Here is a 24,756-nt window from a genome sequence, read left to right on the forward strand (position 1 = left end):
TCTCTTAAATATGTAGAGATAGTATATCTGAGTGCTCAATAAAAGTTACCTGTTTGAGTGAATGTTGAGAAGATAATCAGTGAACAGGTTGAAGTTGCAGTTGTGCAAGGCCAACAGAACCAAACAAAAATTACAGCTGATTGGGCGCCTGGGTGGCTCAGTTGGTTAAGCGACTGCCTTCGGCTCAGGTCATGATCCTGGAGTCCCTGGATCGAGTCCTGCATCAGGCTCCCTGCTCGGCAGGGAGTCTGCTTCTCCCTCTGACCCTCCCCCCTCTCATGTGCTTTCTCTCATTCTCTCTCCCAAATAAATAAATAAAATCTTTAAAAAAAATTACAGCTGATTGTTCAGAGTTCTATAATCAACGAAGTTGATTTTTGTATTTTGTTTGAACTTAACTCAATTAACAGTCTCTGAAAAATAAGCTAGCTTTACTTATTTACCCATATTTCTACCTAACAACGAAAAGGAGTCAAGAAAACACTATCTCTCTTTTCTCACTAAAGGAGAGCTCTTTGAGATTTAAAATTTATGTTTATATACCACAGCAGCTGTCCAGAATTCAGAACATGGAGGTGTCCATTAGTGGGTTTTGCTTGTTAAGAGATTTGCCAAATGTGAAAAGCTATTGTCATGAAGAGAAAATGTCTGGTCATTGTAAGATAATGTCTCTCTTCATTTGAATAATTGTTGATGAAGACTGAAAATGGGAAAGAGTGTATTCTTGAGATACTCATGCTTAGTGGTTTTCTCAATGTAAATAGATATAAATTTCAAATTAACTTATTTCATATTTTAAAATATTTTCCAAGAAAAGTATTTTAGAAGCATAGCATAATTAGATAACTAGATGCTATCGCAAGAGCCAATTTTGTTCATTTTCTAAGGTTTTAGGGAATATAACCAGACTACTCCGGATGAATTATTATCTATAAGTTTTTTTTCTTTTTAAAAATTTTTATTGTTATGTTAATAACCATACATTACATCATTAGTTTTTGATGTAGTGTTCCATGATTCATTGTACGTGCATAAAACCCAGTGCTCCATGCAGAACGTGCCCTCTTTAATACCCATCACCAGGCTAACCCATCCTCCCACCCCCCTCCCCTCTAGAACCCTCAGTTTGTTTTTCAGAGTCCATCGTCTCTCATGGTTCGTCTCCCCCTCCGATATCCCCACCTTCATTCTTCCCCTCCTGCTATCTTCTTCTTTTTTTTTTTCTTAACATATATTGCATTATTTGTTTCAGAGGTACAGATCTGAGATTCAACAGTCTTGCACAATTCACAGCGCTCACCATAGCACATACCTTCCCCAATGTCTATCACCCAGCCACCCTGTCCCTCCCACCCCACTCCCCCACTCCCACAACCCTCAGTTTGTTTCCTGAGATTAAGAATTCCTCCTGTCAGTGAGGTCATATGATACATATCTTTCTCTGATTGACTTATTTCGCTCAGCATAACACCCTCCAGTTCCATCCACGTTGTTGCAAATGGCAAGATCTCATTCGTTTTGATGGCTGCATAATATTCCATCGTATATATATACCACATCTGCTTTATCCATTCATCTGTCAATGGACATCTTGGCTCTTTCCACAGTTTGGCTATTGTGGACATTGCTGCTATAAACATCGGGGTGCACATACCCCTTCGGATCCCTACATTTGTATCTTTGGGGTAAATACCCAGTTGTGCAATTGCTGGATCCTACAGTAGCTCTATTTTCAACTTTCTGAGCAACCTCCATACTGTTTTCCAGAGTGGCTGCACCAGCTTGCATTCCCACCAACAGTGTAGGAGGGTTCCCCTTTCTCCGCATCCCCGCCAACATCTGTCCTTTCCTGACTTGTTAATTTTAGCCATTCTGACTGGTGTGAGGTGATATCTAATTGAGGTTTTGATTTGGATTTCTCATTGATCGGTAAACTTGGTCTTGGTCGGCTGTTCTTGCTGATCTTCTGGGGGAGGGGCCTGTTGCCGTGGTTCCCAGATGTCTTTGCGGGAGGCGGAATTGCCCCCCCCCTTCTGGTCTGGGCTAAGTAATCTGCTTGGGTTTGCTCTCCGGAGCTTTTGTTCCCTGCAAGCTTTCTGTGCAGCTTTGGAGGAGGAGAATGAAAATGGTGGCTCCCAATCTCCGCCCGGAGGAGCCGAGAACTCGGGGGCCCCACTCCTCAGTGTGCCCCCAGAGAAAAGCAGTCAGTCACTCCCGTCTCCCCGATCTCCAGCCACACTCCATGCTCACCCGGCCTGTGACTGAGCGTTTCTATCTCTGGCGCCCGACCCTGTGTGGAGTCTCCAAATCCAGCAGATCCCTGCGGTGCGCTCCCGCGCTGCTCCTCCCACGGGAGGAAGGGGAGTCTCCCCGGATCTGCTGCTTGTTGGGTCCCTGCTGGAGGAGCAGTGGCCCGACTGTGCCGCGGATCACGGTTTATGGCAACCCCGAGCTGAGAGCCCGCGCCTGGGCTCCGCCTCTGCAGCCGGCTTCCCTGCTCCGATACCTGGGAGCTCTGCCACACTCAGGCACCCCCGGTCTTTCTGTGACCCATGGGTCCTGAGACCACACTGTCCCACGAGGGTTACACACACACACACACACCCTGCCTTGCTTAGCCACTGGAGCGACGTCCCCCAGCGGAGCAGACTTCTAAAAGTTCCGATTTTGTGCTCTGCTGCTCTATCACTTGCCAGAAGCGACCAACAGAGGCCCCCTCCCCCTCCCATCTATCCTCCTGAGTATCTCCTCGGATTCACTTCTCCGCCCGTCCTACCTTCCAGAAAGTGGTCGCTTTTCTGTTCAGAGAGTTGTTACTATTCTTTTCTTCGATCTCCTGTTGAGTTTGTAGGTGTTCAGAATGGTTTGATCCCTATCAACCAAGAGCTGAATTCCTGAGACCAGATGAAATCCAGGTCTCCTACTCCTCTGTCATCTTGCTCTCTAGTGAATTATTGTCTGTAAGTTTTTAAGGAACTTTACAGACAGTGATTCTACAACCATACATAAATATATTTTCATTTCATGTCTATATTTGAATTATGGGAGGAATTAGGACACATTACACTGCTAGAGTCTTAAAAATGTTAGAGAAAGAAATACATTTAGGAGCAGTTGGTTCTATTCGGGAGATCTCATTCCCTGAGTATGGTATATGGTATTTTGTTTTCTTCCTCCTGTGTCCAATCCCAAGATAATTATTCTTAATTTGTTTTATGGCATAACAACATTTCTGAGTAAAAGTTAGTGTGCCAATTTTAACTACAGCTTCTTATCAATACCATACATCCTTCCCCATCAATTTTATTCTTACAACTGTAGGCTTTGCAGTTGGTATGTACTTTAACATTATCAAAATTTAACATACTGGTCAACTTTTTAATCACATTTGAAGTTTACTGAGTTCAGGGGTGCTATCATTGCCATGTTCACTAGATGTCTTTCCTATAGTGTAAATTAAGTCACTGAATTCAGTTATTGTCATTTCCTGCCAGAGAGAGGCAATTAAGCCATGTGGGTCCAAAGCTGGTAATGACTTCACAATTATAGAGCAACCACAGACCATGGTGTTCCGTATAAACGATCAGAGCAGACCAATGTGGCCTTTCATATGAAAGCCTGTGCTTAAAAGATGTATAGCAAAACTTTGTAGCTAACTATATCATTTTAGCTTATGTCTCTTGACATTGAAATTCTCATTGTTACCAGCAAATCTCTTCAATGGAGCACTATGGAGTATTTTAATTCTAACCACGTATTGATTCATCTAATTTCGTACTTGAATAGTGATAATTTATTAAATTTATAGAGTTCTAGATGTTTAGTTTATGTGGTCTATTTGTTCTGTAGTTTGATTCTTTTCCTTTTCCTGAATGGGGTATCCCACTAAAATCTCAGTTAATATGTTCTGACACTGCCACAGGACACTGTGAGCAATAACTTAAGATGTTTTGATTTAATCTAGAGAAAGATGAGAGTGGGTGTCCATTTCTTTCAACTCCTCAGCTCTTTCACCAACCATCTTAGTCTGTGTGTGGTTACTCAAGACATGGCATTAATAATAGCTATAAAAATAATAGTCTGTGGGTTAAAGGTCAAGAAAAATATGTAAAAGACTTCAGGGTGAACTGATAGTAAAGAAACTCATTTAGTCATTTAAGTGCTAGACTAGCATGGCCTTGGTGGGATCAGGGGTTAGTGGGAGCAAGAAGAATAAATGGGGACATCTCCAAGTAGTTTACTCTTGTTAAGAGAAAAAAGAAAACATGATAATAGCATTACCAAACAAGCACGCTAGAGGCAATTTTCTTAATTACAGTGCTAACCTAGCAGTGTTACACAGAGTGGTCTTGCTATTGGCATGAAAGCTTTTACTTTCCAATAATATTAACCCTTCTTGGTACTCTATGTCTTAATTAAGATAACTCCTGGAAGTGCTGCCAACATCCACAGTTTTATGTTCCTGTTGGTGTTTTTCTAAGTCATTTGTGAAAGATGTGAGCTTAGGGTCCTGGCACAGAGTCCAGTTCCTTTATCCAAGGAACTTTTTCAGTGAATCTAAAGGAAAATCTCACAACATTCTGTTTTATTAGGCTAGCTAGTTAATATCACACTACACAAATTCTTGAGAGAGAAAGAAAAGAGAGAGAAAGAGATCATTTTGGTCCCATAAAAATCTTCAGGGACAGCAAAAACCATGCCACATGATCTATACAAAAAACCACATTATTTGATTTTAAATATAAAATTGGCATTTATAGCCTTGAAGCTCAATTTTGGGTATAATTAATTATAACACATTCTTACTTGTAGTGTATAAAAATATTAGAACAATTGCTTGTAGTAATTATACAATGGAAGAATCACTGAAATTCCACTTTAACATCTGACAAACACTGGGTTTATGTAATTTTTAAGCAAATTTTTACATTTCTTTGCTACTGCAGTGATCCAGGAAGGAACCTTTGAAATTCTTTAGAGAATAACCATAGTTAACTTATGGTTACTTAAAGAATTGCTTTTGAAAAGAAACCTCTGAGATGTATAATGTCACTCCAAAGTATGTTTTCCTAATTAGTCTAGGTGGAAATGTGAAATGTGTTCTCTCTGAGAGAACTCATGTTTCACTTCAAGAATCGAGTGCAAGATAAATGTGAATATTATTTGATGAATTTGAGTTCCTGAGTATTCTAGATTGGGTATCTATGCACCAATAACTCTATGGACAATGGCCAAGTCCTTGTATTACTTGACTCTGGTTAGAAGGTTAGAGGGATAAAATTTTCCCATGGGCTTATTAGAGCAACTAGACCTATTCTGTTTCATAAAGTTTTACTACAGTTCTATTTTTTTTTTAAGTTTTTTTTTGAGAGACAGAAAGTGTGCATGTGTGTGTGAGCAAGGGGAGGGGCAGAAGGAGTGGGAAAGAGAATCCTCAAGCAGACTCCCTGCAGAGCAGGGTGGCCTATGCAGGGCTTGATTCCAGAACCCAGAGATCATGACCTGAGCCGCAATCAAGAGTTGGCTGCTTGGGATGCCTGGGTGGTTCATTCGCTAAGCATCTGCCTTTGGCTCAGGTCATGATCCCAGAGTCCTGGGATCGAGCCCTGCATCGGGCTCCCTGCTTAACAGGGAGTCTGCTTCTTCCTCTACCCCTCACCCCACTTGTTTTCTCTTTCTCTCTCTCTCACGTGAGTTCTCTCTCAAATAAATAAAATCTTTAAAAAAAAAACAAAACAGGAGTTGGCTGCTTAACCGACTGGGCCACCTAGGCACCCCTACTACAGTTTCTTTAGATCTCTATTCTTAATACGGATTGCGTGTTAGTTATGCTATTTTTTAGTGCAAGCATATTTTCAAACATTTGTTTAGTTTATAAGTTACCTTCAAACTTTACACACCAAATATATTAGCAGACCTTTCTTTACAGTCAACATTATTAATATTATGAGATAATGCAAACACATATCATTTATACTGTTGAAAAAAATTTCTAGGTTCTAACTGGAGCCACCTCTGCCCAGGGTGCTTTGTTGGCAAAACAACACTTAGTTTCGTTTTGTGTCTTTGCCAATGCTCTGCTTGATCAGAAACACAGTGTATCCAGTCAGCCAATCCCAAATGCCACACCAACTCCGGACTCTGTAATACTTCCTTGTTCCTTCTTGCACCAAACAAGGTTGACTGTGTAGCCCCAGCCATTCAGACATTTTCTGTTTCTCTTCCTTATTCTTTACTCTTTATCCTATAAAATTTTTCTTTCTACCTTCTGTCACATTTTGCAGTATTCTGGAGATGGTGCTTCATGAGGTATTAAACAAAATTTGTTTATATCATCTAAATTGTCTTTAATAATTTTTTTGTTAATTTTTAATTTATTTTTTATTATTTTTTAAATTAACATACAACATATTACTTGTTTCAGGGGTGCAGGTCTGTGATTCGTCAGTCTAACACAATTCACAGTGCTCACCCTAACACATACCCTCCCCAGTGTCCATCACCCAGCCACCCTATCCCTCCCACCCCCCTCCACTCCAGCAACCCTCAGTTTGTTTCCTGAGATTGAGTCTTTTATTGTTTGTCTCCCTCTCTGGTTTTGTCTTCTTTCATTTTTCCCTCCCTTCCCCTATGTTCTCTGTCTTGTTTTTCAAATTCCTCATATCAGTGAGATCATATGATAATGGTCTTTTCTTTGATTGACTTATTTCGCTTAGCATAATACCCTCTAGTTCCATCCACGTCTTTGCAAATGGCAAGATTTCATTTTTTGATAGCTGCATAATATTCCAGTGTGTGTGTGTGTGTGTATACCACATCTTCTTTATCCATTCATCTGTTGATGGACATCTAGGCTCTTTCCATAGTTTGGCCATTGTGGACAGGAAAGAATGTCTAATGGAAAAAAGACAGTCTCTTCAACAAATGGTGTTGGGAAAATTGGACAGCCACATGCAGAAGAATGAAACTGGAACATTTCCTTATACCACACACGAAAATAGACTCAAAATAGATGAAAGACCTAAATGTGAGACAGGAGTCCATCAGAATCCTTGAGAAGAACACAGGCAGCAACCTCTTTGACCTTAGCCACAGCAACTTCTTCCTAGAAACATCACCAAAGGCAAGGGAAGCAAGGGCAAAAATGAACTATTGGGACTTCATCAAGATAAAAAGCTTTTGCACAGCAAAGGAAACAGTCAACAAAACCAAGAGACACCCGACAGAATGGGAGAAGATATTTGCAAATGACATATCAGATAAAGGGCTAGTATCCAAAATCTATAAAGAACTTATCAAACTCAACACCCAGAGAACAAATAATCCAATCAAGAAATGGGCAGAAGACATGAACAGACATTTCTGCAAAGAAGACATCCAAATGGCCAACAGACACATGAAAAAGTTTTCTTTAATAATTTTTAATAATTCTTTTAGTTATTTTATGTACTCAAAATGTCAACTGTAAAACAATGTATTTTTTTTCAATTTCATAAAAAAATGTTTTTCCCTTTGTATTTCTTTCTGTGGGGGTGGTTAGGTTCTTTTATTGTCTTACGAATCTTCCTTTAAGAGTTCCTTATTTCAAGAGTTTATTTGCTGCCTCTGCCTCTCTAGGAACTTTTACAAATGACATTAGAACATTTGGAGAACTGTATTGGTGCTTAATTGTATAATGTGCTCAGTAGCCAGCAATGGCTATAGATTTTGGTAACTGAAAGATAGTGATGAAAACTTTTCCTTTAGTGTAAATATTCTCACTTAAAAAAACCCACCCAAATAAATAAATCACAGCTACTAAAGATAATTTCTTTATTGTTTTTAAGACTATGATATTTTTCCATGTTCTAGAAAAATCTGAATAGTGTAGACAGTTTATATTACATAGGCAGGAAAAAATCAATAGTTGGTTTATTTCTTAAAACCCAAATAAAATGAACAGTATAGTTGTTAACCACACTGAACCATAACTTTTGAAGATCCATCAGTGTTAACACTTACTTCCACCTGATTTTTTTTTTTCCTTATTGAAGTGTGGAGTATTATAGCATCTTACAGCATCAGAATTCCAAACAGAAAAAAATGCACATTTCTCCTAGTAGAGGTGGGAAGGAAGAACTTAAGCAGATGTGATTTATCATTACCATTTTTAAGATGAATGCTATAATAATGTATTAAGTACAAAAACAATGCCAGGTATCTCCAAAGAAGATGATAAATTAATTTAGGGCCCTGGGGGCTATTTGAAGAATAGCAAAAATAAAATTTTATTTCCATTTCATAAAATGGCAATTTAAATTACAGAGATAGACTATTTCATTGAAATGTAATGATCTGAGGGGGATGAAATTATAGTGCAATGAGATGATGTGTAAGAAAGGATCAAAGTAAGAATGAAGGAGTAGAAATATTAGAAATATTAACAAGTTGTAGCTAGTAATGAATTTGCAATTAGTAGGAAAAGTTACCTTTCTCTACCTCAATTATTTATTCTTCTATTCATTTATTCAGCAAGAAGTTAAACAAATCCTGTTATATGTCTCACTTTTATATATTTGGGAAAAATTGTTTCATGTTTATAATGAACAGGATCTCAAATATTTCTAAAATATTAAGGTGGAAAAGAAGAAATAAAGATTGTAGCAATCAAAAATATGGAGAACAGTTCAAAGTTAATCAATTTATTAAGTGTGTGTTCTTGAGCCAGTAATAACTTCTCTGAATCTGTATTTCCTCCTCTGTAAAGTGAAGCTAAAACAGCTGAACTTTACTTTCCCTTTAAGTCGCATTTGTCAACACGGAGATGAGCTGGACTTGTTGGCAGACTGGCACACTTTCTGGAACTTGCTAACTCTCCATTTTCTTGGCCAAATTATATCTCAGCATATCTACAGCTCCATGAAGCTATCAGGATAGCCACAATCTCAAACGTTGAAACAACATCCAAAACTCTAAACCAGAAAGTGTACCTTTAAGCTTAGTCTTCCCTTTCCAAAATGTAGTGTGCTGAACCGATGAGTTTTGACTCATCCTGACTCAGCAAAGGGATGCAAGGTCTTACCAGTTTTCCATCCGGAGAAACTGGGAGACACTGTGAGTCTCTATCTAATTGTGTGAGGGTGGAAGGAGAGCAGAGACACCTTCTTTTCTAGCTTCATGTTGAAGAAGGACACAGAATCTTGACAAAATGGCACTGGGGACTAGAACACACTCGATAATGGGAAACTGGAAAAGTTTACAAAATGAACATATTATGACTGTGCTAAAAATGAACTTGTTAAGGCAAGATTAAGTTTGAGAAGCATTAGACCTACTGAGGGACGCGAGATTTTTCTAATCAAAATGTGACTATGGACTCTGAGAAACAAACTGAGGGTTCTGGAGGGGCAGGGGGGTGGGGGGATGGGTTAGCCTGGTGATGGGTATTAAAGAGGGCACGTATTGAATGGAGCACTGGGTATTATATGCAAACATGGAACACTACATCAAAAACTAATGATGTAATGTATGGTGACTAACATAACATAATAAAATTTAAAAAAGAAAAAAAAATCATCTGAAAAAATGTGACTTGCTATGAGTGATATGGCTTCATACCAGAACATTATGTCAAACAGACACAATTCTCTTTAAAGAACTAAATTTAAGTCTATGAATAAAGGGTAATGAAAATCTCTTTGTGTGATATGCCCAGGTTCCTGCAATTCTTCCCTATAATTATGTTTTTTATCTTTGTAGTCACTATTTTTCTGGTGGACCGCAGAAAAATTCCTTTACCTCCTTTAGTTGAGATTTTCTCCCTTTTCTGTGGAAAACATTTCAGAGACACTGAGAAAATGAATGCAGGACTGTTCCGAGTTGTTTATCAATGAGCATTTATTGAATACGGACCATGTGCTCAGTGACATGGGCTGATGTGGAAGAGTGGACATCATCCATAGATCTCAAGAGTGAGATAGAGATGATATTAGCAGCCACATCAAACTTCCTCTCCCCTCCTATTTCTAATCTGCCCACTTGACATGGAGATAAGACCTTGACCTGATTTCCCCCACTCCCAGCCTTGCCTGTCCCCACATGTGTTCTACTGCAGTTAGTAACTCACAGAGCCATAAACAAGAGGACTGAAAGGGACAATAGAAATGACATTTTACAGAAGCTGGGGAAGGGAACTGATTGGACTAGGGTCAGAGAGCTAGTTATTGGCAAACTCATAACTAAAACTCAAGTCTCTTTTCTAGCTCAGTCACAGCTACTCATACTCAGCCTCTCTGACACCAGTCAACTTCCAGAAATTCTGTAACTCCTCATGACCTGTATTAGGGCATTTTAGTTTTTTAGGGCCACTGTAACAAACTGCTACACACCAAGTGGTTTGATACAGAAGAAATATCTTTGCTCACAGTGCTGGAGGCTAGAAGTCCAAAATCAAGGTGTTAGCAAATCCCTCTTCCCTCTAAAGCCTATAGGTAGACTCCTTCCTTATCTCTTTGTAGCTTTTTGTGGTGGCCAGCAATGCTTGGCCTTTCTTGTCTTGTAGATACATCATTCCAATCTCTGCCTCTGCTTTCACATGATCATCCCTGTGTCTGTATTTACATCTTCTTCCCTCTCCTTATAAGGACACCAATCATATTAGATTAAGGACCCACCCTACTCTAGTATGACCTTAGCTTAACTAATTACATCTGCAATAACTTTACTTCCAAATACAGATGACCCTTGTACAACACAGGTTTGAACTGCGTGGGTCTGCTTATACACAGAGTTTTTTCAGTAAATACAGTATAGTACTGTAAATGTATTTTCTCTTCCTTATGACTGTCTTAATAACATTTTCTTTTCTCTAGCTTACTTAATTGTAAGCATATAGTCTATAATACACATAACATGCAAAATACGTGTCAATTGACTGTTTATGTTATTGGTGAGGCTTCCAGTGAATTATTAGTAGTTAAGTTTGGGGGGAGTGTCAAAATTATATGTGGATTATTGACTGTATCATAGGGGGTTTTGTGTCCCTAACCCCTGTGTTGTTCAAGGGTCAACTTTAAGTTCATATTCAGAAACAGGAGGGGTTAGGAGTTCAACATCATTTGTGGGGGGAGGGTGTACACAGTTCAATTCACAACATACCCCATAACATGTAGGCTGGGGCCTACAGAGATCAAGAGGGAGAATGGAGAAGTCAGTCAAGAGAGTTCTTCTTGGTCTCCCTCAGTTGTTTCCCCTGGTTCCATTTGACATTCAACTTGTGTCCCACCAACAAAAAATGGGAGGAGCTTTGCAACCAACAAAACAGAAGGGGTGCTTATCACTGTTCCTCTCTTCTCTCTTCCCAAAGCCTCCCTTTGGAGAAACCATGGCCCTCCCTCTCCTCCTCACCCACTGCTTCCTGTCTCTCCATCAGGGACTGTTAGCCTCACTTGCCTGGCCTGTTGCACAGTCATTACTCGCTGACCTGGCAGAGAGCATCACAATGGCTAATGGAAACTTTCTCCTCAGCATAAACCGTGCAGTTCTCTAATTTGTTTAGCTAAACTGCATTAGTCATACTGAAAGTTTTATTATCAGAGTCAAATACAGGAAGCTGGAGCGGACATGCTGTATTTTAAAAAATTAAAGCATTTTTAAAAATAAACTTGGCATATTGATTAGCTAATTTTCTAAACAAGAGGCTCATTCCTTTTAATCCTCGGCATTACTGTAAATTCTATTTCCGCCTATAGGTCATACTGTTCAAAATGGGATTTAAAAAAACTCCAACAACAACACTCTCATATTTCATGTTAGGTTTTGCTTTAAGATCACCTTTGCTAAGATATTATTGAATTGGGTGAGAGAGGTATGGCCCTGGATTTCTACAAGACCTTGCCTCTGTAAATTTAGAAGGATGAGCAGAGATTCTTTGCCTAAGTTGAAACTTATACTTTATACTCACAAACATGATTTTTGTATGTTTTCCTGGTGGTCCAAGAGAAGAAGTTGTGGGCAATTATTCTGTCATTTCTATGGAGGTCACTTCTTTTGACCTGTTTTTTATTTCTTCTAGCCTTTTGTAAGAGTGAAACCTTAAGCATGTCTTTTCTCTCTCTCTCACTACTTGTTGTCATGGTTGTTTGTTTGTCTATAACAGATAGGGAACAAATGGCCTTTGTCAAGGACTCAGTCAATGCTACTGGGTAAGTCTTATTATTATTGTGTCAGACGTATTGCTAGTGGACTAGATCCTGTTAGGTGAGTGAGCCTTTTTATCATAGTGCATAACGTTTTATAGGTACTATTACTCAGATTTCAAGTGTGTTATCATATACTCAGCCCACTTGAAATTTTCCCTCCCAAATAAGCCTGATTGATTGCAACTTCCATTTCGTTAGATTCACTATTATTATTTTCAGTGCTGAGCGCAAAAAGCTCATATCATAGTAAGTCTCAGTAATATGTTGCATAACAGTAAAGAAAAAACAGATGACTGTTTCTTAATCTAAATTTAAAAACAGAATTTCTTATTCTTGGTCCTGAATTCAGCCACTTCTACAGTGAAGGTTTCACTAGACCCCTACATTGATGAAAACTCCTCGTATTACAAGAGCAGAAGGAAAGTCTGTGATTTGAAAATTCTCAGATCAGTCATCCTACAGGTAAATGTTTTAGGTTCAGTGGATTGAGTATGTGCTAAAGAGAAAAAAAACTTGAAAGAAAATGGTGGAGAGGTTTATATATTTTCTCCCAAAGTTTAACTCAAATAATTAAATTAGAAAACCAATCACTTTATGTTTATTCCTGGAGTTTATTTGGGATAAGCAATTTATTTAGTAGATTCTGCAATTGCCTAGTTAATTTTTTTATGACATTTGCAAATGGATCAGATAGTGTAACATTACCTCCTTCTCCCTGCAAAAAGAAAAAAAAAAAAACAGCAGCACCAAAAATAAATGTCCTAGGCATAGCTCTCACATAATTCAAATTACCCACTTCAGTGTTTGAAGCCAATCTAAATGGCTTTACCCATCCCTACCTCTGCCCTCCCACACTGGAAATATGCCCCCCTGTAAGATGTCTTCATGATGAATGAGCTAATGTTTATGAAGCACTTAGAGATCCTTGGGCAAGACACTATCTAATTACAAAGTATAGTTCTCATTATTAAATGGAAGCTATTTTCCCCCGTGTTTTTTGTTATCCATACTATTTCCATGCCATACATTCCTGATAGTTTCCATTGCAAAGTGGAATCAGCTTCTTAAAAATAAGGGGGGGGGGGCACGAGAGCTCAATAATTTTAAGTCACAGTGCATTGCACATACCCAGAAAAGCCTAGATCACTTCCAAATTCAAGGACTAATAAAAATTGGAAGCACTCCAGTAATTTTAAATTGCTTTGCACATTGAAGAGTGATTTAAAATCATTGAAGTGATTCAATTTTTTTTATATATGCACTTCAATTTAGAAGTGAGTCAGACAGACAGCATCATAGTGTAGAATAGAAGTCCAAGACATTGAATTACTGTTTAAAAAGTTAGGAATCAGACTAAAATATAACTGGAGGAACCAAGATCAAACAATCACCAGAGCCAATTGGGCCATTAAGTTGAAGGACCATGGTGGATTTCTGGACATATTTTCCAAGGCCTGTCCTCACCTTGTGTGTGGTCATCTCTTTTCCTTCTTAACTAACAGTATTTATAGTCTTATTACTAATCTGTAAATTAGCCTTTGTATATGCCTTTTAACATTTTTTTTCAGGTTTGATTTTTAATATTGTTATTTATTTTGTCTGGTCATTTAATTTTCATGTGAATGAAAATTTATGTAGAAAGATAATATGAGTTATGGTGATTAGCATAACAATAAAAAATAAAAAAGAAATATAATATGAGTTACAAATGCAATCAACATATGCAATTTAAAATGTTCTAGAGCCACATTTAAAAGAGAAAAATGTGAAACTAATCTTAATAGTATATTTTATTTAATCTAATATATCTAAAACATGGCATTTTAATGCATTATTAATAAGCAAAATTATTGAGATATTTCACATTCTTTTCCTTTCTTTTTTTTTTTTTGGTCTTTGAAATCTGGTGTGTGTTTTACACTTACAGCACATCTCAATTTACAGTGGCTGCACTTCAAATGCTCAGTAGCCACGTGTTGCCTGTGGCTACCATATTAGTGCGGCTATAGACTACAAGTACCTTGAAGTTATGAACTGTGTTCTCTACTTTGCAACCTCAGTTATACTTTGGTTTTACATTTTTAATTACTTTTACCATCTCACTTTACTTTTTGACTATAATAGTCGACAGTGCAGGTTTATTAGCATAAAAAGAAAAGAAAACAAAGGAAAACCGAACAATCCAGTGATCATTCTTCAGGCCCCATGCAGTTTGACAACACATTTACCTGAAATACGTATAGGATTGAAACAGAAGGCTGACATATGGAGTTTCCTGAAGGCCTAAGGCTGAATTTTAGCCATCTATGCATTTATGCATAAAATTCAAACATGGCCAAAGAAAAGACCTCTCTATTAACTATGACAGAAACAAGAAAAAGGAAATACAAGAATAATTTTTGGCCATCAAATTGAGCAAGCGTTTATTCACAGCTACAAAGAAAAGGAGCATCATTTTCCCAGTAAAGGCACTGGCCAATGATTGGTTCCTATCTCAAGTCTCTGCTGGAAAAGGCATTCTGTGCCCAGGGGACAGATTTTTCAGAGCCTCCCAGGGCAGCCCTGGATATGAGTAAATGTAAAAAAGATGGCACCACACAGTGGATGTATTGTCAGGAAAGCAAATGATTTTACATGACTCCAGAGCAAAGAAAGGATGTATAAGGCCACAAATGACAGTTTGATGGATAGAGATGGATGGCCAGAAAGAAACCTCACCTAACATTCTTTCCTTGAAAAATCCTCCACTGAAGAATTTCATACAACTACACTGCATTTCCCCCCCTTTTTTTGCCCTTTTAGTTATTTATTTGCCTAATTCTGAAAGCAATGTATGTTCTTTATAGCAATGTTGAAAGTACAAGAAAGAAAAAATAATACGGAAAGATGACCTTTCTTCCCACCAGGCAGAGGAAGTCACTGTTACTATTTTGATTTATTTCCTTCCAGTCTCTCTTTTATGAATTTTTATGTAGTTGACATATTATTGTGCTTTCTTCATTTTGCATTTTATTGTGAGCATTTTCCTATGTAATTAAAAACCTCTTAGACCACAATTGACTTTGTTACTCTGGTAACACTTTTTCCATTATAAGTGATGCTGTGATGAACATCTTTTCACCTAAATCCTTTTCTACATTTTGAGTTGTTTGCTTAAAATAGATTGCAAAGAGAAATTACTGGGTCAAAAAATGTAAGTTTTCATAAGGGTTTTGAAATCATATTGCTGCACTCTCTTCAAAAAAAGGCTACATTTTCTTTTTAACAGATATTTCTACCATGTTGGCACACAGTATAAAACCAGATCATCTTGACACCTTTATTTCTAGTTTTGTTCCCCAAATCATTGTTTTAATTCTTCTTATGTAGCTTTGTTCATAATATTCCAAAAGTTGTTGTCAATAACTTGGTGAAATATCCCCACCCCAGCAGCAACCTGCCTTCAGCATTTACTCAAGCTATTTGTGAACAGACAGAAAGGAGAGCCTTTGGAAATATTTGGCTCCATAAAAATCTATTATTGACTTAATTTCCACAGATAGATTATGGAAAAAAGATTTCAGGGAAAGATTCTAAGAAAGCACCATTTGATAACTGTCACTTCTGTTGCCTGGTGGACTAATTATCTTTTCAGGTTTGTAATAACATACATTTATTGAGAATTTACTATACCCCAGACACTTTATATCTTGGATTTTGTCATTTTATCCTAACAATAACTGCATGAGAAAGACACCATTATCAGTGCCTTTTTACTATTAAAGGACTTCAGCCTTAGAGGCTGAGAATAAGTAACTAACTCATGTTATGATTCTGTTAAATATCAGAGTCAAAATTCAAACCTAGAATTGAGAGAGTCTGATTTGGGAGTAATCGCCTTTTCTTAACTGTATACTACCATAATGCTATAAAACTTCAAATTTGTTTAGAACTTCCCTCCTTCATATCCCCAGTGTCTCCTATACATTCTGTTTGCTTTGTACTGTAACTCTGCCTTGTGCATGTCTGTTTACCAGTTGACTGTAAGTTTCTGGAAGGCAAGTTGGTGCCCTGCTCATCCTCCTATCTCTACTGTCTAACACAGTAGTAGGCACCTCATAGGTGCTCAAGAAACATTTGTTGAATAAATGCTGTGAGTCACAGCATTTATTTATCACACACATGAGGCCACAATGAATACAACCATGTTTCAAATGTGTTCTCCCATGTACCTTTATTAATATTGTTGCATATTTCCTGTCACTCTCAAAGTCCCTAAGGCTTTGATGATATCTTTTCTTCCTTTATATCATATTACAAAAGCATTGCCTCTCAAATACTACCATAATTATTGACTTCCGTAATGGCCACTTTAATTGAAATCATTTGGGATTTCCCAAAGGTAGTCATTCAAGTGCAGTATAAAACAATGACCTATTAGCAGCTTTGGAATGCTACTCATTATTAGCAAGGAGAAGTCCCCTTGCATCCATCTTTTATGCAAGGATTATATCATTTCAATGGGAACAAATCTATTTCTCTTCAGGATTCTGTCAGCTAACACTGGGCCTACCATATACCTTATTAAAACACACCTCATGCCAGGCTTGTTATTAATTCAGACAGTTTGTGTGTGAGTTTGGTTATCATTCGTAATAAGATTAATTATTCTTAGAATTGGAGATTGTTAGTGAATCCTAAAATTCTCATAGAAATCCCTATTTCATAGACATCTTAATGAATTGGCAGGCATTGTGATCCTAAGTGGGATGTTATAAAAATATTCTCTCTTTGGTAAGGAGGATTTAGAACCAATTACCTTAATATAACTTTAACCACAACTTTACTAACAAGAATAGTAATTGACTATTTTTGCATTCAATTTATATGGATAAGCAATATCTAATAATTCATTCTCTCAACATATTTATTGAAGACTTAATTATGTGTATTGTTCTAGGTCCTAAGATCACTTTTTTATAAAGAAATAATTTCAGTATATATCCTATTATTTGGTACACATTTATATATATTCTCTCATTAAATGGAGACATTAGGCTGATTTATTTTCAAAAAGAATTTCAGCAATAATATTGAAACAGAAAGTGATTACTCTGAATTAAAAACAGCAACAACAACAACAGCAACACAATTCACTTGAATTCCTAATGACCAAAGTACTCCATCTTGGGTTCACAGTGATTTTACTTTATTTGGTACCATAGGACCTATAAGTAACTGTGAACTAAATGCAAGCTTTTGGTAGCTGAGTAAAATAAAGGAGATGACTCTGAAGTCAGTGGGTACTAGAGTAAGCTGCGCATACCTTTCTTTCTTTTAGAGATATAGATATTATAATGTCAAAACACATCACTCCTTTTTCAATTCAGGGATCTTTTACCTTATCAACTTCTTTAGTGCTAGCATGTCTTCATATGCAAAATTCCTATTGCTCAATATATTGCTAAGATAAGCCTTTCTAGAGATTAGGTGAAGTTTTAAACTTTATAACATAAATGAGCAAACTGTCTTTTAGATATTTACTGATACTATGTCATGTTATTTAGATTCCTATTTAACAGTTCAGTAATTTATTTTATTTTTGAATTTTTGTTCAGCTGAATTGACCATTCAATCACAAAAGGCTTGCACATAATGTTGATTTATCATCACCACTCTCTACACAATAAATATTTGGCAAAATCTAACCAATTTGACCAGTAGCTTCAAAATGGGTGAAAATGCACTCCTAAAGTCTACAAAGTGACCTGCTATTCAAAAATCCTAAAGTTTCAAACATGTTTGACAGAAGATAATATAAAACTTGAAAAAAAACCCTCTAAATTTTCTGAGATTTGTCAGTATGAACTCACCTTGTGAGGTTATTTCAATTTTATTTTCTGAATTTAATATATGTTATTTTGTGCTTATTTCTTATTAGTTCTTGCTATTCCTATGGTTGCTGGTCATTCTTATCAAATAGCATAGATTTATGCTTATATTTTTGGCAGTGTGAACAATGAGCAAGGGATTTATTTACCTTCAAATGATCATGTACAATGAGTTGCACAAAACATCACATTCATGTTAGTTTTATATGAGCCCCAGCATTTTACATTTTCTGTACAGATCTTCCTTGAATTACAATGGGGTTACATTCCAATAAACCCTTCATAAGTTGAAAATATAAGTTGAAAATGTATTTAATACACCTAACCTATCAAACATCATAGCTTGGCCCAGCCTACTTCGAACATGTTCAGAGCACTTACATTAGCCTATAATTGGGCAAAACCATTTAACACAAAGCCTACTTTAACAGACAAATTAAAAGATGCTCAACATCACTCATCAGGGAAATAAAAATCAAAACTACAATGAGATACCACCTCATACCTGTCAGAATGGCTAAAATTAACAACACAGGAAACAACAGATACTGGCAAAGATTTGAATAAAGGGGAACCCTCTTACACTGTTGGTGGGAATGCAAACTGGTGCAGCCACTCTGGAAAATAGTATGGAGTTTCCTCAAAAAGTTTAAAGTAGAACTACCCTATGGTCCATCAATGGCACTGCTAGGTACTTACCCAAAGGATACAACAATACTGATTCAAGGGAATACATGTACCCCAATGTTTATAGCAGCATTATCAACAATAGCCAAATTATGGAAAGAGCCCGAAGATACATCAACGGATGAATAGATAAAGAAGATATGTTATATATATACAATGGAATATTACTCAGCCATCAAAAAGAATGAAATCTTGCCATTTGCAACAACATGGATAGAGCTAGAGAGTATTATGCTAAGCGAAATAAGTCAGTCACAGAAAGACAAATACCATATGATTTCACTCATATGTGGAATTTAAGAAACAAAACAGGTGAACATGGGGGGGGGGGAAGAGAGGTGAACCATAAAACACACCCTTAACTATAAAGAACAAACTGAGAGTTGTTGGAGGGGAGGTGGTTGGAGGGAAGGGCTAAATGGGTGATGAGTATTAAGGAAGGCACTGGTTGTGATGAGCACTGGGTGTTATATGTAAGTGATGAATCACTGAATTCTACTCCTGAAACTAATATTAGACTATATGTTAACTAACTGGAATTTAAATAAAAACTTGAAACAAATAAACAAAGTAACGCAAAGCCTATTTTATGATAAAGTGTCAAATACCCAATGGAATTTATTGAATACTGTAGTAAAAGTGAAAAAGCAGAATGGTTGTGTGGGTATAGAGTGGTTATAAGTGTATCGTGTGGCTAAGAGCTGCAGTTCATTGCCACTGCCCTGCATCATGAGAGAATATTATGTGTCACTAGCCCAGGAAAAGCTCAAAATTCAAAATTCAAAGTACGGTTTCCACTCAATGCATATTGCTTTTGCACCTTCATAAGTTGGGGACCATCTGTAGTTCTAATACTGATTCTAATTTTATTCAGGGGAGAGGAAAAGTGATAGAATAAAATTTTTAAAAATAGAAAATATGAATCTTCCTAAGACCCTCTTCTAGTAAGAAATATGCAGACATTGCACAAGCCATTGGATAATCTTCCTTGGCAAACTGGGTCAGGATATATGTGTCCCATTCCAAAAAGAAACACTTAAATTTGGAGAAAAGAATGATTATGCAAAATTTAACATGAAGCCTCTTTCAAAATATTTGATTATGTGCCAGTGGAGAACAGTACTAGGAGGCTCAACTGAATAAAAAAGAGTAAAGAAATTTACTTTTTACATCAAATGCCATATTTAAAAGCACATTCTAGTCAGAATATCCAATTCAAATCAAAAGTTTGTCTTAGAAAAAATAGTGGGCTGCCTGAATCTATATATATCCTCCTAAAAACTCATAAGTTCAACAGAAGTGCAAATAAAACCACACAGGGCCCAGGACCCCTGCATTATTACTAGGAAATTGACAATATTAGGAACTTTGCATAGAATAGAGAAAGGGTGTGACCCTTGGAAATGTAGTAGTTGAAGATAAAAAACAAAGTAGGATAAAAGTTAAGGACCCTGATGAAAAGACAGACCTTTAAGGTACAACAAACTCTCCCTTCTACCCAACCAACAAAATCACCCATTTAAAAATTGCATTTTATTATACTGACAGAAGAGGGAGCTTTTGAATGAGGAGGACCCCTGTTTAACTACCTAGACATAGGAACCAATCTTATGGAAAACTACTTTAAGAAGAAAAACAGAAAATAAGAGTTGCAATATTTCAGATGATAAAAATTTCACCCTCTAAAATCATGAAGCAGGAGTGACTTGCTGTAATGTAATACTCCCAGTGCATGTTCTTATTGTAATATACACATATCACACCTATAATCAGAAATTCAAATATTAAGAACAGAACTGGACAATAACAGAATGACAATAAATGCAATGAGAATTGATAGAACTCAGGAAAGAAATTAAAGAAACAAAATTATCTCAGAAATTTAAAAATAAGAATAAATTACAAGGTGGCCAATGGTGAATAGGTTCAAACAAAAATTTCATAAGGCACATTGAAAAATAGCAGGAAAACTACAGAGAGAATGAAAATGAAATAAAGAAGTAAAAAAGGTCATAGAAAAATTGGTTGAAATGGAAGACATAAAAAGAAGAAATAAAATGTATATAAATGAGACCTGGAAGAAGAAAAATAAACATCCTCGGGGCCTTCAGGAAAATTAAAAATTATTTAAAAGGCTAAAAATTTGGGCTGGTGCAGATTACTCAAGAGTAACATACAAAGCAGAGCAGCAATAGAATAACATTTAAGAAACTCAAGTAAAGAAAATTTAACTCAAGGATTTTATATATCACAAAGCTACCTTTCAAGTATCAAGTGTTATAGAAAAATAGTTTTAAACATGCAAGAACTCAGGGAATAGTTTATTCATAAACCCTTCCTAACGAATCTGTTAAAGGCAGATCTTTATCTGGCCAAGAGATGACTGGGCAAACTTAGGTAAAAGAACTAATGGTGAGTATTTAATATATAGCATTATAGATGTAACCATAAAATAAAAGTGAGAAAATGGGTGAGATAATGGCATGTTAATGCTATATGCTGAAAAATAGAAAGAATACAACTTTTAAAATGTGAAGAAAAAGAATAGAGAAAGAACAAAGTGGACAAAGATTATTCAGTCTACTATAGGGAAAATAAATGGGAGTCAAAACAATTTAAAACTGACAAACCATTTAGAAAAAAGGTTAAGGAAAGAGGGAGTTTAAAGGCACTATAAAAGGCACAAATATAAAGGTAACCACCAAAACAAAAATAAAAACTATTTATTTATTTTTACTTAAGATATAATTCACATATAACATTCTATCAGTTTTAGGTGTACAACATAATGATTTGATATATGTATATATTGTGAAATGATCACCACAATAAATTTGGTTAACATCTGCAACTTCCAAATGTACAATATAGTATTGCTAATTATGCAAACCTTTCTTGATAACAAAAGAAAGAAAAAAGAAAAAAAAAAGAGCAAAAAGTCATACTGCATAGAGGAAAAAAACATTAAAAATAACATAATATGCACAGAAACTATGACACAAAATATTATGACAGTTTAAATGAAACATAAAAGTGATATAAAGAAATAGAATGAGCTGAGTTAACCCATTAAAAGAAAAAGACATTCACATTAGTTCATACAGCAAAACCCAACTCTATGCTGACACATACTAAAATAGAATGATTCAGAAAGGCAAATATATATATATAAAAAACAGGCAAAGGGAAATAATACAAAAGCAGGGCTTGCAATCCTGACATCAGACAAAGAGAATTCAGGCCAAAAAGCATGAAGCAAGACACATCTGTATTTGTAAAATTGTAATTTATAATGTAGATTTAAGTTATGACTATCTTTGAATCAAACAAAAAGAAATATTGATAATAAAATGTTTTAACACTCCATACTTAATATGAAACAGGTCAACTGAATTAAAAAATAAATAAGGATATAGCAGAATTAAACAACATAATCAGTAATAAGATCTTACAGAGACATATCAAATGCAACACTACAATAATAGAGAATGTACCTTCTTGTCAACTTCACATAGAATATTCACAAAAAATTAATCATATAGTAAGTTACTGAGACAATTGCATAAGTTATAGAGCATTTAAATATTAAAGGCAACATTCTCTGATTACAATAGAATAAAGCTAAAAATAAAAAAAAATAAATGAAAGCTTGTTCTACTTGGAAATGTTAAAAAATATCTTTACTCTTAGCCAAAAGGGGAAATGCAAAGAGAATTAAAATATTTCTGAAAAATAATTATAATGAATGATATATACTTGAATTTATGTTATTCGTTAAAGTAGCAATCAGAAAACTTCACAGTTTTAAACACATATATCAATATCAATAACATAGTAAAAGTAAATGAATTCAATTTCCAACTCAGATATCCAAAGAAAGAAAAACAAAGTGAACACAAAAGAAGCACAAGGAAAGAATCAATAAAAATAAAAACAGCAATTAATGAGGTAGAACATAGTAGAACAGTAGGTCAATTTAATATACCAAAGTTCTGTTTCTTCGAAAAAAATAAACACACAGGCACTGTTTAATTAAGAAATAAGAGAACGCACAAATATACAAAATAAGAAATGGCAAGGAACAAATAACTATTGATTCTGAGGAAATATTTAAAAACCCAAAGAAATTACTTAGCATATCTCCATGCAAGTAAATTTGAAAAGCTAAATGAAATCTATGGTTTCCATGGAAAATAGAGTTTATCAAAGTTAACCCATAGAGAGATTTTTTAAAAGGAGGAAGTTAACAAGAACTACTCAGCAAAAAGGGACTAAGCCCAAATATCCTATAATTTTTCTAAGCCTTTAATGACTGTCTAGTTCCAATGCTAACTTTTTTTTTATTAAAAGTAAACCTATTCCTCAAACTATACAAAATAACCAACTCCAAATGGATTAAATTTTTAAATGTAAAAATGAAATTGTACAGATACAAGAATAAAGTGTAGCAAAGGTGTAGGGGAAAGCTTTAGAACTATGACTCAAAATCCAGAAACAATAAAAGTTTTATACATTTTACCACATAAAAAAATTAAAGCATTTGCATGCATTTTTCTAAAGACACGACAAATTCAGAAATAATATTTGCACGATTTGTCTTATTTAAAGGGATAATGTTTTTCTACAAAGAACCTTTAAAGATTGAGGGAAAAAAGGCAAAAACTTCAAAATGAGCAAAGCATCTAAACATATTTATTTATTTATTTACATTGTATTTGTTTATTTTGATGAAGAGAGAGACAGTGAGAGAGGGAACACAAGCAGGAGGAGTGGGAGAGGGAGAAGCAGGCTTCCCGCTGAGCAAGGAGCCCGATGCGGGCCTCGATCCCAGGATCCTGGGACCATGACCTGAGCCAAAGACAGATGCTGAACGACTGAGCCACCCAGGCGCCCCTAAACAGATAATTTTAAAAACAATATTAAAATGGCCCTCAAATCTATTAAAAGGTGTTCAACTTCATTCATAAAGGAATGTTGTTCATAAATTCAACCCTGCACTCAATGCTCTCTCTCACTAGTTAGGAAAAATTTCGAAAGATTGACAATATACTGTTGGAGAGACTGTTGGAAAACAGGTTTTCTCATTCATTACTGGTGGCAATGCAAAATGGAACGACCCTTTTGAAGGAGAATCTGACAATATTTAACAAAATTATAAATGCATTTGGCCCAGAAATTCCACTTCTAGGAATTTAGCCTGAAGATGTACCTCTAACAAGCATCACTTATAATTACAAACTACTGGCAATTCTAAATTGCCAAAACAAAGAATACTGATTGAATAAACTTCAGTGCATACACACAGTGGAACACTGTGCAACTATAAAAAAGAATGAGGAAGATCTTTATGAACGGATAGAGATTAATATCCAATATATATCGTTAAGGGGAGAAAAGCAAAGTGTGCGAGAGTCTTTATAGCATGCTACCCTGTATGCAAGAAAGGAGAAATAAGAAAATATGCTTAGTTTTGTAAAAAGAAACAAAGGAAAGGATAAACCAGAAACTTATGGGACTGATTCTTAATGGGGGCGGGGGAGTTACAAGGAAGAGAGTAATTTTCTCTGTGTATAGTGTTTTGTATAATTTTGACTTTTGGAATCATAAATACTCTTTTTTTTTTTAAAAAAAGATTTATTTATTTGAGAGAGAGAGAGCATGGGGAGGAGGGACAGAGGGAGAGGGAGAGGAAATTAGGCAGACTCCGTGCTGTGTGGAGCCTGACATGGGACTTGATCGCACAACCCTGAGATCACGACCTGAGCCAAAATCAAGAGTTGGACGCTTAACTGACTATGCCACACAGGTGTCTCAAGGAATCATAAATATTCTGCATATTCAAAAAATAAAATTAAACTAACAAGGATGGGGGGGACTCTAAAACTAAATGCAAGGAGAAATAACTTATTTCAAACAAAATGTTTAGAATTGAGGGGAAAAAACAATTCAAGTGACTTTCAAATGCAGTATATTGACTATATACTGTTAGTCTTAAAAAGAAGAGGAAGAAGAAGAGGGGG

The sequence above is a fragment of the Neomonachus schauinslandi genome, chromosome 10, assembly GCF_002201575.2.
Source record: "Neomonachus schauinslandi chromosome 10, ASM220157v2, whole genome shotgun sequence".
Lineage (NCBI taxonomy): Eukaryota > Metazoa > Chordata > Mammalia > Carnivora > Phocidae > Neomonachus > Neomonachus schauinslandi.